The sequence below is a fragment of the Myotis daubentonii genome, chromosome 7 (genome assembly GCF_963259705.1).
Source record: "Myotis daubentonii chromosome 7, mMyoDau2.1, whole genome shotgun sequence".
NCBI classification, from domain to species: domain Eukaryota; kingdom Metazoa; phylum Chordata; class Mammalia; order Chiroptera; family Vespertilionidae; genus Myotis; species Myotis daubentonii.
Genome location: NC_081846.1, coordinates 77,369,391 through 77,385,381, shown reverse-complemented (window position 1 = coordinate 77,385,381; position 15,991 = coordinate 77,369,391). Strand labels below are relative to the sequence as shown.

The following is a 15,991-nucleotide window of genomic DNA, read 5'->3' as shown; positions in this document are numbered from 1 at the left end:
AGCAGGGGAGCAGTTATGGGCATCAGGCCGGCAGGCAGAGTGGTTAGGGGCGATCAGACAGGCAGGCAGGCGAGTGGTTAGGAGCCAGTGGCCCGGATTGCAAGAGGGATGTTCGACATCCCCCAGTGTGTCCTGGATTGGAAAGGGTGCAGGCCGGACTGAGGGACCCTTCTCCCTCCCCACCCCCATGCACGAATTTCGTACACCAGGCCTCTAGTATGTTTATAAAGACAAATAAGAAAAGACAAACAAAAATATAAAAACTAACCACTAATAAATTACTATCACCCAGAGAAAACCAATGTTGACATTTGGTATGTATCCTTCCAGATTTTAAAAATGTGTTGTTCACATTCCCTGGCACATAATTATCACTAAATAAATCATTTCTTTACATTATTATTATTTTAACAAAAAATCAAATTGTATTGTACATACTGTTTTGCGGTCCAGTTTGTTTTTTCCTTTACCTAAAATATCATCATCTTGGCTGCCAATAAATTAGTGTCTGCAGCTTCTTGAGTGTATTTCCATTTACTCAGCCAGTCCTATAATGTTTACAGTTTTTCAGTCTTTTTTTTTTTTTTTTTTAAATATATTTTATTGATTTTTTACAGAGAGGAAGGGATAGAGATAGAGAGTTAGAAACATCGATGAGAGAGAAACATCGATCAGCTGCCTCCTGCACATCTCCTACTGGGGATGTGCCCGCAACCCAGGCACATGCCCTTGACCGGAATCGAACCCGGGACCCTTCAGTCCGCAGGCCGATGCTCTATCCACTGAGCCAAACCGGTTTCGGCAAGTTTTTCAGTCTTTTAAACAATGTTATCTATGATATACATTGTAATTTTTTCTTTAGGATAAAATTACTCTACGTGGTCCTCCTAGATTAAAGGATATGTTGTTCACCATAAGCTTTTGATAGGTAGTGCTAAATTGACCTCTCAAAATTTTGGAACATTTTTCACTCCCAACATTATATGAGAATGCCCTTTTTTTCTGGGCCCCGCCTGCACTTGACTGAGTTCTATCTTCTTGACAATAGAAAAATGCTATTTTTTAAAAATTGCATTTCTTTCTTCAAATATCTTTTAATTTCTTTTCTATGAAATAACTATTTTTGCTGTATTTCAGAGGTATGTTCATATTTTTCTTCCTTATTTGCAAAATAAAAATTCCCTTTAATAGTATTATTAAATTTTGTTAGTAGAAATCACTACACAGAGCAAAGAGTCTTTGAAGTTTCAACTTTAAGAATAAACTATTGCCTTATGCAATAAAAAGATATGTTTGAAACATAAATGTAGTAATATGAGTAATAAAATTGAATCACTTCTTGGCCTTTTGGCTAAGATCAAGTATAGTATCTATTCTTATCAGTTTAATAAAATTGAAAACTTTCTTAAATAATTTATGAATCAGATATTACTTTTGCATCTTATTTTATCTGACATGCTCTCCAGAATAACTGTTCTCCCTGAACTGGACACATGCTATTTAAGTAAGTAGAATACTAGATTTCTTTCTTTTTTGTAAACTCGGCCATTGCATTACTGATCTAGAATATGATAAAACTCTTTATATTATTGTTCATGTTTTCCTTATTAGAAAGAGAATAAGTTAGGGGTAAGAGTGGTACTGCCAGGAGACCTCACAAAATATCATTTATGGTGATAGATTTATACAACTTTAGTGTTTGGGTCCTCAGCTTTGAAAACTCCAAAATTTTGTTTTTGTAGACTCACATAAAGAAAACCGCTGGTTTTGCTCAGTGATTGTACGTCAACCTATGAATCAGGAAGTCAAGGTTTTATTTCTGGTCAGGTACATGCCCAGGTTGTGGGCTCAATCCCTGTTATGGGGCATGCAGGAGGCATCCGATCAATGATTCTCTCTCATCATTGATGTTTCTCTCTCTCCTTTTCTCCCTTCCTCTCTGAAATCAAGAAAAAAATGTATTTAAAAAGAAAAAGAACAGCAGGTACTCAGGTTATATAAGTTAATGAATTTACAGAGACTAAATAAATCTGGATGTCAGAGTATTAATTTACTAGAGGCCTGGTGCACGAACTCGTACACCAGTGAGGTCCCTCAGCCTGGCCTGGGGGATCGGGCCAAAACCAGCTCTCCCACATCTCCCAAGGGATCCCGGATTGCAAGAGGTCACAGGCCAGGCCAAGGGAGGGACACAGTCAGTGCTGGGGGGGGGGGGGGGGGGGGGACACACCACGGGAGGGCTCCAGGGCGTGTCTGGCCCATCTTGCTCAGTCTGGATTGGCCAGACCCTAGCAGCAAGCTAACCTACTGGTCGGAGCGTCTGCTCCCTGGTGGTCAGTGGACGTCATAGCAACTGGATCACCAGTCAACTGTCTGCCCCCCTGGTGGTCAGTGCATGCCATAGCAAGCAGTTGAATGGCCTTAGCATATCATTAGCACATTACTCTTTAATTGGTTGAACGGATGACCAGACACTTAATATATTTTGCTTTTATTATATAGGAATACTGTGAGAGTTGAGTTCTGCTCCTATCAGCATTACCAGTGCATTGTCTTCAAGTTAATCTCCATGGGCTAGTCCAGCGGTCGGCAAACTCATTAGTCAACAGAGCCAAATACCAACAGTACTTCTTCAAATTAGACTCACCCAGGCCAAAAACCGACTTCTGCGCATGGGCCACGAAGTTTCAGTCGCACTGTACGTGCGCCCGCACATGGTATTTTGTGGAAGAGCCACACTCAAGGGGCCAAAGAGCCGCATGTGGCTCGCGAGCCATAGTTTGCCGGCCACAGGGCTAGTCAGATTACAGTTAAAAGGTTGTTTGCTGAGCAGGAGTTCAGCTTAAAGTGATTTGGTTGGTTAGATGGTCTAATAGTAATATACCTGTTCTAGGGAAGGAAACATTCAAATCCGTACGCCTGGGCAAGATGGTTTCTCCCTTGTTGGGATTGGTACTACTGTCTCTAGTACTTGTCTTCAAGGTTAGGTTCTCAACTTTTTCCAAGTATGAAAGAAATTTTAAAATGTTTCTTTTTAATATCAAAAGGGTCAGTATTTGCTGTAACTCAGTGGCATCCTAGCAGTCTGTAGCCTATAATCTGGTAATCTCTGCTATAGCCTAACCCTCCTCCCCTATGGACCCTCTAATTTCTAAAACTCCCTAAACCTGCCTATTTTACCCGTAAAACTCCTTTCAGTTATATATTCCCTTTTAAAAAGTAAAGGATAGCTGTTTTTATTTTTAATTCAATGTATAAACTGCCATGGTATTCATAACAGCTCCTTTCATTGAAGGGTTAAATCCTGCCCAAGGATCATCTACTGGTCTCATTTAAGGGTATATTTCTGGATATAGCTTGTCTGTCTTTTTCTGTTTTCTCTTTGAAATTGAGTTCAGTGTTGGTGTCAGTTTAACAGTGCTTTTTAAATTTACTTTTTCTTTAAAAGAAACCTATTCAAAGGGGATATGGATGACCTATTAAAAGAAGGAGATAAGGAGATGTCACTTAGCTATTAAGGGAACAGTTCCTCATAGGAAACCAGCTCAAGTAGGTGAGAGGTCTACACATTCAGTCCTGGGATTTCTCTGCCCTGAAAGCCAAGGAATATGCTAGGGGACAGACGGCAAAGGGAGGACTTCCTGCTCCCTTACCCCCACCCCAGGGAATCCTGATCTTAACAAACCTCACCTCTGTCCACCCAATTGCTCACAAACGAAACTTGGGCATCATTTATTTTCTCTTATCTTCCCCAGTCCAGTCCAAGTCCCAAAGATTTTACCATGGAGGCTGGTTTTTAAATTTCCAGTGGCTTAATATTCTGGACTATATTGACCAGACTTGCCCTACTCCGTACTGCAGCAGGGAACAAATAATAATAGATAATATTTTTCAATTAAACTAAGAATGTAGAAATGTTTTAAAAATTATACAATCACAGAGAAATAGGTGATATATCAAAGTGATTAAGCACATGGACTCAAGAGAGCTTTCACATCCTTGCTTTACCACTCATTAGTTGTGTGACCTTGGACAAGTTACTTAATCTATGGATCAGTTTTCTTACTTATCCAACATCTAGTATCAGAGGATACTTTGTTTCCATGTCTTTGCCACTATGATTAACGCTGCAGTGAACATAGGGGTGTGTATATATTTCCAAATAATTGTCTTCTAATGTTTTGGGTAGATACCAGAAGAGGGCTTGCTGAGTCATATGGTGATGGTATTCTTTATTTTTCAAGGAGCCTCCATACTATTTTCCATTGTACACTTGAAACTTACATAATTTTATTAATTAACGTGAACCTAATAAATTTAATTAAAAATAAGGATACTTATATTACTTGTCTCATAAAGAATGCCTAGATAGGCTCTGGTGAGTTTGGCTCATCGGATAGAGTGTGGGTCTGCGGAATGAAGGGTCCCAGGTTCAATTCCAGTAAAGGGCACATGCCTGAGTTGCGGGCTCAATCCCCAGTAGAGGGTGTGCAGGAGACAGCCGATCAATGATTCTCTCTCATCATTGATGTTTCTATCTCTCGCTCCCTCTCACTGCCTCTCTGAAATCAATAAAAATACATTTAAAAAAAAAAAAAGAATGCTTCAATATACCTATCACATAATAAACCCTTTGTAAGCAATAACTCTGGGTCCTTCTGTTGTTTTTGTTCAAGAATTAGAAGAATCTGCCCTAGCCAGTTTGGCTCAGTGGGTAGAGCAGTGGTCGGCAAACCGCGGCTCTTTGGCCCCTTCAGTGTGGCTCTTCCACAAAATACCATGTGCGGGCACACACGTACAGTGCGAAGTTGACTTAAAAATTTAAGTAAAGTTAAGTTAATTTTAGGAAACGTTGTGGAGTGAAAGAAGATGTAGTGTCAAGGATTGAAAAAGGTATGTTGAGATGGTTTGGACATATAGAGAGGATGAACGAAAGGAGATAGACGAAACAAGTATACAAGACGAGTGTGGATGGGAGAGTTGGAAGGGGTCGACCTCAGCGAACGTACCTCAATCAGATTGAAGACATTTTTAGCAAATGCCAGCTTAGGAGTACCCTAATTAAGTTAATAATAATGTACCTACCTATATAGTTTAAGTTTAAAAAATTTGGCTCTCAAAAGAAATTTCAATCGTTGTCCTGTTGATATTTGGCTCTGTTGACTAATGAGTTTGCCATCCACTGGGATATAGCATCAGCCTGCAGATCAAAGGGTTCCAGCTTTGATTCCAGTCAGGGCACATGCCCAGTTGTGGGCTCAATCCCCAGTAGGGGGCGTGCAGAAGGCAGCCAGTCAATGATTCTCTTTCATCATTAATGTTTCTATCTCTTTCTCCTTCTCCCTTCCTCTCTGAAATAAATAAAAAAAGAATTAGAAGAATCTGTTCCTCAGTTGATAGATTTGAGATGTGTAGTTTTAAGATTTAAGCAACCAAATTATCCTTATTTCCTGCCACTTAAGCTTGTGTTTCATCATTTGATTCTGGATTAGTTATCTGACTTTGCTATTTGCTATAGAAGTGATGCAGGTGTTTAATGTCATGTATGATTTCAAAGCATTTCCTGAAGTGTTATTTTGCACATGTGATGATGTCTCTCTAATTTAGGAATATGTAAGCAATTACTGCCTCGGTCCGTACACCTGACAAAAAATTATCTTTTATTCATCTGTGGTTACTGATTAGATGGCTGCATCATAGTTAGTTATCTTCAAGGCAGCCAGCCCCTCAGAAATCTATTTTGTATAACTTAATTATCAGCCAAGGAGGTGATCAACACCAGGAAAACCACCAAATGGACAGAAAACTTATTTGCCAAAAAAGGGAGAGGGACCTATTATTACATTCTGGATCCCACACCTAGTGCAAGAATAAGACTCAGTTTCCCTTTGGGGAATCTGGTTCTTTGGAAGTTGTAGAAATAACCATATGAAGAAAGAAATTATGTAATTCTTAGACATTTTTGTAGCGATATGCATAACAAAGCTTCTCACCAGTACTGCCGAAAGGCCTTCTTGCTCTTGCATGAGATCATATGTACATTTTTATTATGCTAGGTGCTTTGGTCTTTGATTTGTCTTGGTTGGCTCATTTTCAAAAATATTTTTTATATATGTATTAGAGGCCCGGTGCACAAAAATTTGTGCACTGGCGGGGAGTGAGAGGGTGTCCCACAGCCCGACCTGTGCCCTCTCACAGTCTGGGACCCCTTGGGAGATAACCACCTGCTGGCTTAGGCCCGCTCCCTGGGTGGCAGATGGCAGGCCCGATCCTGCAGTGCCTGCCCCACCGCCCCGGGTCGCGCACACGGCAGACCCGATCCCGGGGTTGGGGCGGGTGGCAGATGGCGCTGCCCCACCCCGGGTCGCGCACACGGTAGGCCCGATCTGGGGTTGGGGCAGGCGGTGGATGGCACTGCCCCACCCCGCCTGCAGTATGCAAATTTAATGGTTAATTTGCATACTCTTCTGATTGGCTGGTGGGCATAGCAAAGGTATGGTCAATTAGAATCTTTGTCTTTTATTAGTGTAGATCCTTTTTGACCAAGATCTTTCTTTCAGGAAGACTCATTTAACCCCTAGAGTGCTGGGGAGCGCAATCGCGCTCCTCCTGGCTTTTGCCAAAAGTGCTGGGAGCGCTATCAAAGCTTTGAAATGGCGTCCAGTTCTAAGTCTGCTTTCATTAGTGATGATGATATTGCTAAATATGTCAATGTAGTAAGGTTTCCTTAAGTTTTTGAATATGTAACTTCATTTACTTGTGATTCATAATTTTTTTCCTAAACTGCTGTAAAATCAGCAAAAATGCCTTGGCAATTTTAGTATAGTTCCTAGGATATTGGTTGGCACTCAAAGGGTTAAGCAATCAGCTTATCAATGTGTTTGCCTTTGTACCCCTCAGCAAAATCAATATACACCTTACTAGCATTCTTTCACTCAGTTCTCTTGAGCCCAAAAAGGCCTATACATTGTTGTTCAACACATGCCCATACTACAAGAATTAGTAAAGTGAGTATGGTTTGTTGTTGTTAATGAGGAGTATAAAATGTTTTTTGGGAACTTTTTCAAATATGTCAGATATCAATAAATTAAACTCCGTCAAATTAAAAAGTTTTGTACCTCAAATGATACCATAAAGAAAATGAAAAGACAACCCATAGAAAAGGATTACAGGGTGGGGCAAAAATAAGTTTACAGTTTTTCTCATGGAAAATATAATAACTAATAAATAATAGTACAAGAATAAACTATTTTGTATACTCAGAACTATAATCCTACTTTTGCCCCACACTGTATTTACCTGATGAGGGACTGTCAGTCAGACAATACATAAATAACTCTTAAAACTCTTTATAATAAAGATATATAACCTAATTTTAAAATGGGCAAATGATCTGAATAGACATTTTTCCAAAGAAAACATATATATAATGTGTGTGTGTGTGTGTGTGCGCACACGCACGCACGCACGCATGCACACGCTCAAACCATGAAGAGATACTCAGCATCGTTAGCCGTAAAGGGAAATTCAAATCAAAACCACAGTGAGATACCACTTCATACCTACAAGGATGGCTGTAATTTAAAAGACAGATAATAAATTTTGGCTGGGATGTAGAGAAATTGGAACCCTTCTACACTGCTTGTTGGAATATAAAATTGTAGAGCCACTTAGGAAAATACAGAGTTGCCATTTTGACCCAACAATTTAACTCCTAAGTATATAGCATTGTCCCAATACTCTAAGATTGCATGTTCTATCCTGGTCAGGGCACATATGAGAATCGACCAGTGAATGCATAAATAACTGGAATAACAAATCGATATTTCTCTCTCTCTCTCTCTCTCTCTCTCTCTCTCTCTCTCTCTCTCTCCCCCCCCCCTCTCCCCCCCCTCCTTCTCCCTCTCCCTCTTCCTCTCCCTTTTCCTCTCCCTTTCCTTCTCCCTCTCCCTCTCCGCTTCTCTCTGCCTCTCTAAAATCATTATATGAAACTTAAAAGAAAAAAAGATCCAAAGTGGAGTAAGGGCTCTAGGAAAGGGAATTAAAAATACAACTTGAAGCAGCAGCCTTCAAAATGTATAGCTTCTAGGGGAGACAAAAGGGAACATAAGGAAGACAGAAGCACCCTTTGGCAGTTGGGTGGTTAAAAAGAGGATTATTGAGAATTCAACAAAACAGAGAGCCACAAAATTGCAGAACTCATAATCAACTTATCCCAGAACAAAATAATTGGCTGGCATATCTGGACTTCGCAATATTGACAGAAGAGGGCACCATTAAAATAGGAATTTGTAAAACATCCCAATCAGATGAAAATTCATGGCCTTTAACACATTTATCTGTAAAAATGAAAATAAGTGAATTAAATTTCCAGCTCAAAACAAAAGCTGGAAAAACAGCAACAAAGTAAACCTAAAGAGAGCACAAGAAAGCAAATAATAAGAGTAGAAATTAATGAGGTAGAGATTAGAAAAATAGTAGACCAAATTAAGCTATATTTTGAATTTAATTATCAAAATAGATGACTAGCTAACTTGATCATATAAAGCCATCGTCAGCAAACTGCGGCTCGCGAGCCACATGCGGCTCTTTGGCCCCTTTAGTGTGGCTCTTCCACAAAATACCATGTGCGGGCGTGCACGTACAGTGCGATTGAAACTTCGAGGCCCATGTGCAGAAGTTTGTATTTTGTGGAAGAGCCACACTGAAGGGGCCAAAGAGCCGCATGTGGTTCGCGAGCCGCAGTTTGCCAACCACTGATATAAAGGAATAACAAAATATGCATGATGAGGGTGAAAATAACCATTGAAAACAATTTTATTTTAAAAAATCACAAAAGGCTGTTAGCAGACCATACAAGCAATTAATTTGAAAATCTAGATGAATAATTTCCTGGGAAAATGTAGGTTGTCAAAATTAAACAGACTAATTTTCATAGAAGAAAAAATGTTATTAATAAATTAACCCACTAAAAAGCATCCACTAAAAGGTCAAATGGTTTCACAGAGGAATTCTACCAAACCTTCAAAGACCAGATAGTTCCATTGTTATATAAATTATTCTGGAGCATTGAAAATGATAAAGATTCCTGATTCCTTATATGAAGCAAATATAGTATTGATACTTAAACCTGATAAGTACAAAATAAGCAACTATAAACCAATACCCCTTGTAAATATTGATACAAAAAAATAAGTAAAATAACCTCATTGTTATTATTAAGTAATGAATCTTGACCATTTGAGATTTATTCCAGGAATGCAGAGATGGTTCAATATAGGATACCCACTAACATCATATTCCATATTAATAGATTTGGGAAGGAAAATAATTTATCTCTATGACACTGAAAAAGCCTTCAAAAACACTTCACCCATTAATGATAAAAATAAAATAGACACATGTGCACACTCAGGAAAATGGAAATTATAGGATATGTTTTAAAAATACTTTTTAAAATCTAAATTTTAGTCCTAAAGCCAGAAAGCTTATAAAATGGGGAAAACTGGAAATATTTCTACAGTAAACAAAAACAAGGCAAGTTTTTGTTTACTGCAGAATACACCAATACTGAACATTATAATAGAGGTATCAACGAATACAATTTAATAAATCAGTTAGAGGCATGAAAATGAGTAAAACTCTCTATTTGTAAATTATATTCTATTATAGCTAGAAAATCCTAGAGGATCACTTGTAAAATTAATATAGACAATTAAAACAAATCAGTAAGGTAGCAGGATATAAAATTAACTTAGAAAAATTAATAGCCTCTTATACACAAACAATTACCAGTTAGTAGTCATAATGGTAGTAAAAATCTCATTTACCACAGTAACAAGAAAGATTAAATGCTTAGGGATAAACTTAAAAAGAAATGTACAAAACCTGTACAAGGATAATTTTTTTAGAGTTTTGAAAGTCAGCCAAGCCACCGTGGATCAGTGGTTGAGCCTCGACCTATGAACCTGGAGATCACCATCCGATTCTGGTCAGGTTGTGGGCTCAATCCCTAATAGGGAGACAGCCCATTAATGATTCTCTCTTATCATTGATGTTTCTCGCTGTCCCTCTCCCTTCATCTCTGAAATCAATAAAAAACTTTTTTTTTAAGTTTTGAAAGTTATATAGGTAGACTTGAATAGTATATTTGACATTATAAAGCTGTCAAATCATCTTGAATTTAATGCAATCCAGTGAAAATACCAAAAAAATTTTAATGAAGTCAGATAGGTTGATACTAAGTTAAATGAAAGAACAAACATACAACTATAGCCAAGAAGAAACTATAAAAAGAAAACTTACAAGTGGCACTACCCGTACCAAACATTAAAACATTTATAGTAGTCTCCCCTTATCTATGGGGGATACACTCCAAATCACATACCCCTCCCCCCAATGAATACCTGAAACCACAGATAATACCAAACCCTATATATACTATGCTTTTCCCTATACATACATACTTACAAAGTTTAATTTATAAGGCACAGTATGAAGTAACAATAACTAGTAATACAGGACAATTATGACAATATACTGTACTCAAAGTTATGTGAATGTGGTCTCTCAAAATATCTTACTATACTGTGCATACAGTGTGGATATGCTGGGCAGGAGAGAGTTGTACAATGTGAGATTTTATCGCGCTACCCAGAACTACACGTGATTTAAAACTTCTGAATTGTTTATTTAAATATTTGTGGGGCCACATTTGTCCATGAGTAACAGAAAGTGGAACTTTGGATAAGAGGGAACAACAGTACTATAAAACTCCTACAATTAAAACCATGTCCTTTTGACACATGAATAAACAATAGAGCAGTGGAATAGAAAGCCCAGAAAGAAAACAAGGTAAAGGTGGCATTTCAAATCACTGAGATAGAGGTGGATTTTTTAGTAAATGGTGCCAGGAAAGAGATACAATAAGATCTACATCTTGCACAAGAGTAAACTAAACATTAAAATCTATGCACATATGTTCATAGTATTATTTTTAATAGCCCAAAAGTGAAAACAACCCAAGTGTCTATCAGCTAATAAGTGAATAAACCAAATGTGTGTATACATACAATGGAATATTATCCTATATAATAAAGAGCTTATATATTAACTAGAGGCCCAGTGCACAAAAATTTGTGCACTCGGGGACGGGGGGGGAGGAGGTGGGGTCCCTCAGCCCGGCCTGTGCCCTCTTGCAGTCTGGGACCCCTCAGGGGATTACCACTTGCTGGCTTAGGCCTGTTCCCCGGGGAGATTGGGCCTAAGATGGCAATCAGACATCCCTCTGGCAGCCCGGCAGCCCTCAGGGGATGTCCACTTGCCAGCGGGGAGCAGGCCTAAACTGCAGTCGGACATCCTTAGCGCTGCTGAGGAGGCAAGAGATGCTCCCACCACCACCGCTGTACTGGCAGCCATCAGCTTGTCTTGTGGCTGAGCAGAGCTCCTCCCATGTGAGAGTGCCCTGACCACCAGAGGGCAGCTCCTGCATTGAGCATCTGCCCCCTGGTGGTCAGTGTGTGTCATAGTAGTCAGTCATTCCCAGTTGTTCTGCTCTTAGGGTCAGTTTACATATTACCCTTTTACTATATAGGATAGAGGCCTGGTGCACGGGTGGGGACCGGCTGATTTGCCCTGAAGGGTGTCCCGGATCAGGGTGGGTGTCCCGCTTGGGTGCCTGGCCAGCTTGGATGAGGGGATGATGGCTGTTTGCAGCTGGTCACACCCCCTTCAGGGTGGGGGTCCCCACTGGGGTGCCTGGCCAGTCTGGGTGAGGGGCTGAGGGCTGTTTTCAGGCTGGCGGGTGACTGAAGCTCCCAACCTCTCCTTTTTTTTTTTTTTTTTTTTAAATTCTGGGATTTATTTACCTTCTATGGCTGTCACTGGAACTGAGAGCCGGCTTTAGCTCTGAGGCTCGGCTCCAGCTCTGAGACCTCGGCTGCTGAAAGCAGGTATCTGGGTTTGTTTGGCTTCTATAATTGAAACACTGTTGCAGCTCCAGCTCTGAGGCCCGGCTGGCTGAAAACAGGTTTCTGGGGTTTGTTTAGCTTCTATAATTGCAACATTATTTCTTAGAGTGCAGCTCAGAGGCCGGCAGCGGCAGTCGGGGAACCTTGGCTTCCTCCATCACTGGAGCAAACCAGCCTTCTTTCGCTTCAGCTGCCTGGCTGCTGGCCACCATCTTGTTGGCAGTTAATTTGCATATCGCCCTGATTAGCCAATGGGAAGCGTGTCGGAGGTACGATGAATTACCATGTTTGTCTATTATTAGATAGGATTAGACCAAACAGCAGAACAACTGTCTGGACAACCTTCCAGACGAAGCCAGGGCTGAGGGCCTGAGGCAGCCATGGCTGTGTGGAGCCAAGCCCCTTGCACGAATTTCATGTACCGGGCCTCTAGTCTAGATATAGATATAGATATAGATATAGATATAGATATAGATATAGATATGCAAATTAGGCTGGGACTCCATAACAGTCATGACCAGTCAGGAAGAGGTTGCACATGCAAATGAGGCCTAGAGTAGAGACAGAGACGGGGGGCTTGCCCAAGCCTGCGTGGCGGCTCAGGTGGCCCCAGAACAGACACAGGCAGGGAGGCAGTGGGGGCCTAGGGCGGAAGTCAGGCCCAGGTCCAGACCACCCACCACTCTAGTCAGGCCTGACTTCCTGTCCAGCCCTTCCCCAGGGGATGCAAGGAGAGCACCTCGTAAAGATCCACCCAAAAGGTTGTCAGGTGATATGAAGCAGCATGAACCTATGTGGATTCCAGCGAGTGGAAAGAAAAAATTTCCTACGAGAGCCTGCAGAGTTTGTGCCACACATGGAAAAAGGAGCGAATCTAGATACTTATGTAAATTTTGTTTGGTCCCTCTTCATAGAGGAAAATGTTTTATGCAGTACCATATGTTAAAAAAGTACTAGGAATTTTAATTGTTTAATTGTTTTTGTAAATAAAAATGTTATAATTATTGAAAAACAACACCTAAAGTGCATTATGATCTGTAGTTATGATGATTTAAATAACGTGCAGTTTGCCCAAAAACGTGCGGCCCCTGGCGTAAGTCTTAGAGATTTCTATACGGTTCGAAATGTGTTAATTAAAGGACAGAAGAGAGATAGAAGGCCAAAACATGATAGAAAAATGAGGGAAAGATATAAATGGACAACTCACAAATAATATAAATACAACCTTTAAAAACAAAACAAAAAACTCTCAAAATTAGGAAAATACAATTTAAAACAGCCTTGTGATAACATTTTTTATCAGATTGGTAAAAAAGACTGTGGGAAGTATGCACCCTTTATTACACACTGTTAGTGGAAGTACAAACTGGTATAGGCCTTCTTCTTGAGGGCAATTGGCAATACTACATAATAAAAACCTAATAATGCAAATTGTCTCCTCTGGCAATCGGGAGACTGGGAGTTCAACCACTCGCTATGACATGCACCGACCACCAGGAGGTAGTGCAGAACATGGCTGGCGTCAGCGAAACGCGACCTCTCTGGCTACCTAGGGGCAGGGGTGATGAGGATGGAGGTGTGGTGAGAATGCAGGGTGTCCACCAAGTTCGCTCTCACTCCCCCTGCTATCCTTCCCCAGGATGCTAAAGCTCACGCACCCGGGAAATCCCTGTGCCCAGGTGCCGGGCACCCACAAGGAGCCCACCTCTCACCCTCTCAGCCTCTTCTGGGTAAGCCCGGACCGCAGAGACCAGTCAGGCTCCCCGTGGATTTGCGTAGGAGCCAGTCTGCGAGGCTGGCCGGGAGAGAGCGTGCTGCCCACCCAGCTTCTGTGCAGCGCCGCTGGGTGGCCCAGAGGCCCACACTGTGCCCTGGCCCATGGCATCCAGCCATGCTCACCGCATCTCCGCGTGGGGACTTAGGCACCGTGACTCAGGCGGGTGGGTGGGGGGGGGTGCATGGGGGCCCAGGGGCTCAAGTGCTGCCCAGGGCCCAGAGGTTAGCTGGGACCTGTCATTCCATGACAGATGATCGTGCTTTGATCGCTGGCCAGGCCTAGGAATCGCATCTGTGCATGAATTTCGTGCACCGGGCCTCTAGTACCTAATAAATCTACATATGCACTTTTGACCCAACAATCGCACTTTTAGGAATCTTCTCTAAAAACATCCTTCCATATCACAAATGTATTCATTTTAAGAGTGTAATTGCAAAATATTGAAATGCCCATACCGGAGAATAAATAAATTGTGGTACAGCCACACAACAGAGTACTATGCAGTTGTAAGAAAGATTGAGGAAAATCTCAACTGTTATGGTACAATTAAGTAAAACAAGAGTGTCTAGCATGCTAGTCTTCATCTAAGAAGAGAGATGTATACACATGTAACTGCTTATTTATGTAAATGAAATACAGGAATAATAAACCAGAAACTAATGAAATTTGTTTCCTACAGGGAATGGGTAGAAAGGGGTAGAAAGATTGGAGATAATGAAAAGGAGATACTAGGGATGAGAGGAGAGCAACACTTCTCCAACTGTACTTTTTTGTATAGCTCTCTGACTTTTAGAACTCTGGCAATTTATCACATACCCACCAAAAATAAATAAAAATCAGTATGAATATGTGTTTGGGGTATAGGTGGGGAGGTAGTCCAAAATTGAATAAAAAACAGTTAACAAATGAATCTGTATTACAAGTAAATATCACATTAATTTGAGTGGGGAAGAAAGGGAACTAAGTTACTTTGGAAAACAGTGTTTTAATTATGTACTCTAAGGTTAAAGGCAAAAAGAGCAAATATTGTACTGTATGTAATAAATGTGTTTCTCACAGAGGTATTAGTTAGAAATTCTGAAACGATCTTTTGTGTATACTAAGATTGAACGAGTAAATGAATACTAGTATATTATAGATAATGAATGGGTGATTTCTTGCTGTTGGGTAAGCAGTTACAGATAAAGAAAGGAATAGGCTAGAATGAACCCTGTTTTCTTTGACTGGAGTTAGAGATATCCATATGAACCCATGTTTTCTTATATATGCAAATTCATAAATACAGATGTGTGAAGGTGTATGTCCTACTTCTGTCCTGAGAGAGGCCAAGATCAGTGAGACCCTAGTCATAGTGAGCATATGCGGGCCAGGATCTTCTCTAAATATTCTCCAGAGAAAGGAACCATGGATCCTTACTGAAATGGTTGAGTCTGAGGCTGGGGTAAGGAAAATACAAGATGAACCTGGAATATCGTGTAGTACCAGAATGTAATTTTTAAAATGAAAGTATTGGATTATAATACACAGAATAAAATATGTATCCAGACACTCATGCATATAAATAAATACATAAATAAATGGGGAGTAGGGACAGCACTTTCTTACAATGGAATTCTGATTAATATAGAAGAGGGAAATTAAAATCACCTTTAGGCAAACAGCACTGTAATAATTATTGCATAAAGAACTATCAGTGGATGCTAAAATTAGTGAAATTATGAGAAACAATATTTTCTCCTCACAAGATACTTATTAGTTACAAAGGAAAAAAATAGTAACTATAGGAAAAACATGGTAGACACCACCTTAGCCAAGTTTATCAAAGTAAAATTTTATCATTATCATTAGGAAAGGTGAATGAAGTGTACAGTACTCTGCTATTCTCTAAGTCTAAAATTATTTCCAAATCAGTTTTTAAAAATAGGTTTGGGTTTAAGATACAGGTATCTCTTGATACCTGAACTCTTGTTACCTAAATGGAGAAACCAGATAGGTTTTGATAATACAATAATCTTTACTATTGGAACTCTTACTAGTTGAACTAAGGGTGCATATAGATTCACAAGACCCATGTATTGTTATTGCTGTTTTTGTTATAGCATTATAACGGTCTAAATAGAATTTTTTTATTCCCCAGGAGTCCACCTTCAACTCCTTACTTAATCTCTGTATATACTCTCCCTTAGCTCATCCATTTATTTGTCCCTCCCTAAGTGAAAAAAATGTTCAACTATTTAACTAACCA

General features: G+C 40.1%; 1 protein-coding gene and 1 pseudogene across 16 annotated transcripts in view; both read left to right on the top strand.

Annotated features, from left to right (window-relative positions):
* R3HDM1 (R3H domain containing 1) overlaps positions 1-15,991 on the top strand; it is a 185,841-nt gene that overhangs the window by 23,016 nt on the left and 146,834 nt on the right. The window lies entirely within an intron of this gene.
* On the top strand, positions 1,332-1,500 carry LOC132239010 (U2 spliceosomal RNA; annotated as a pseudogene).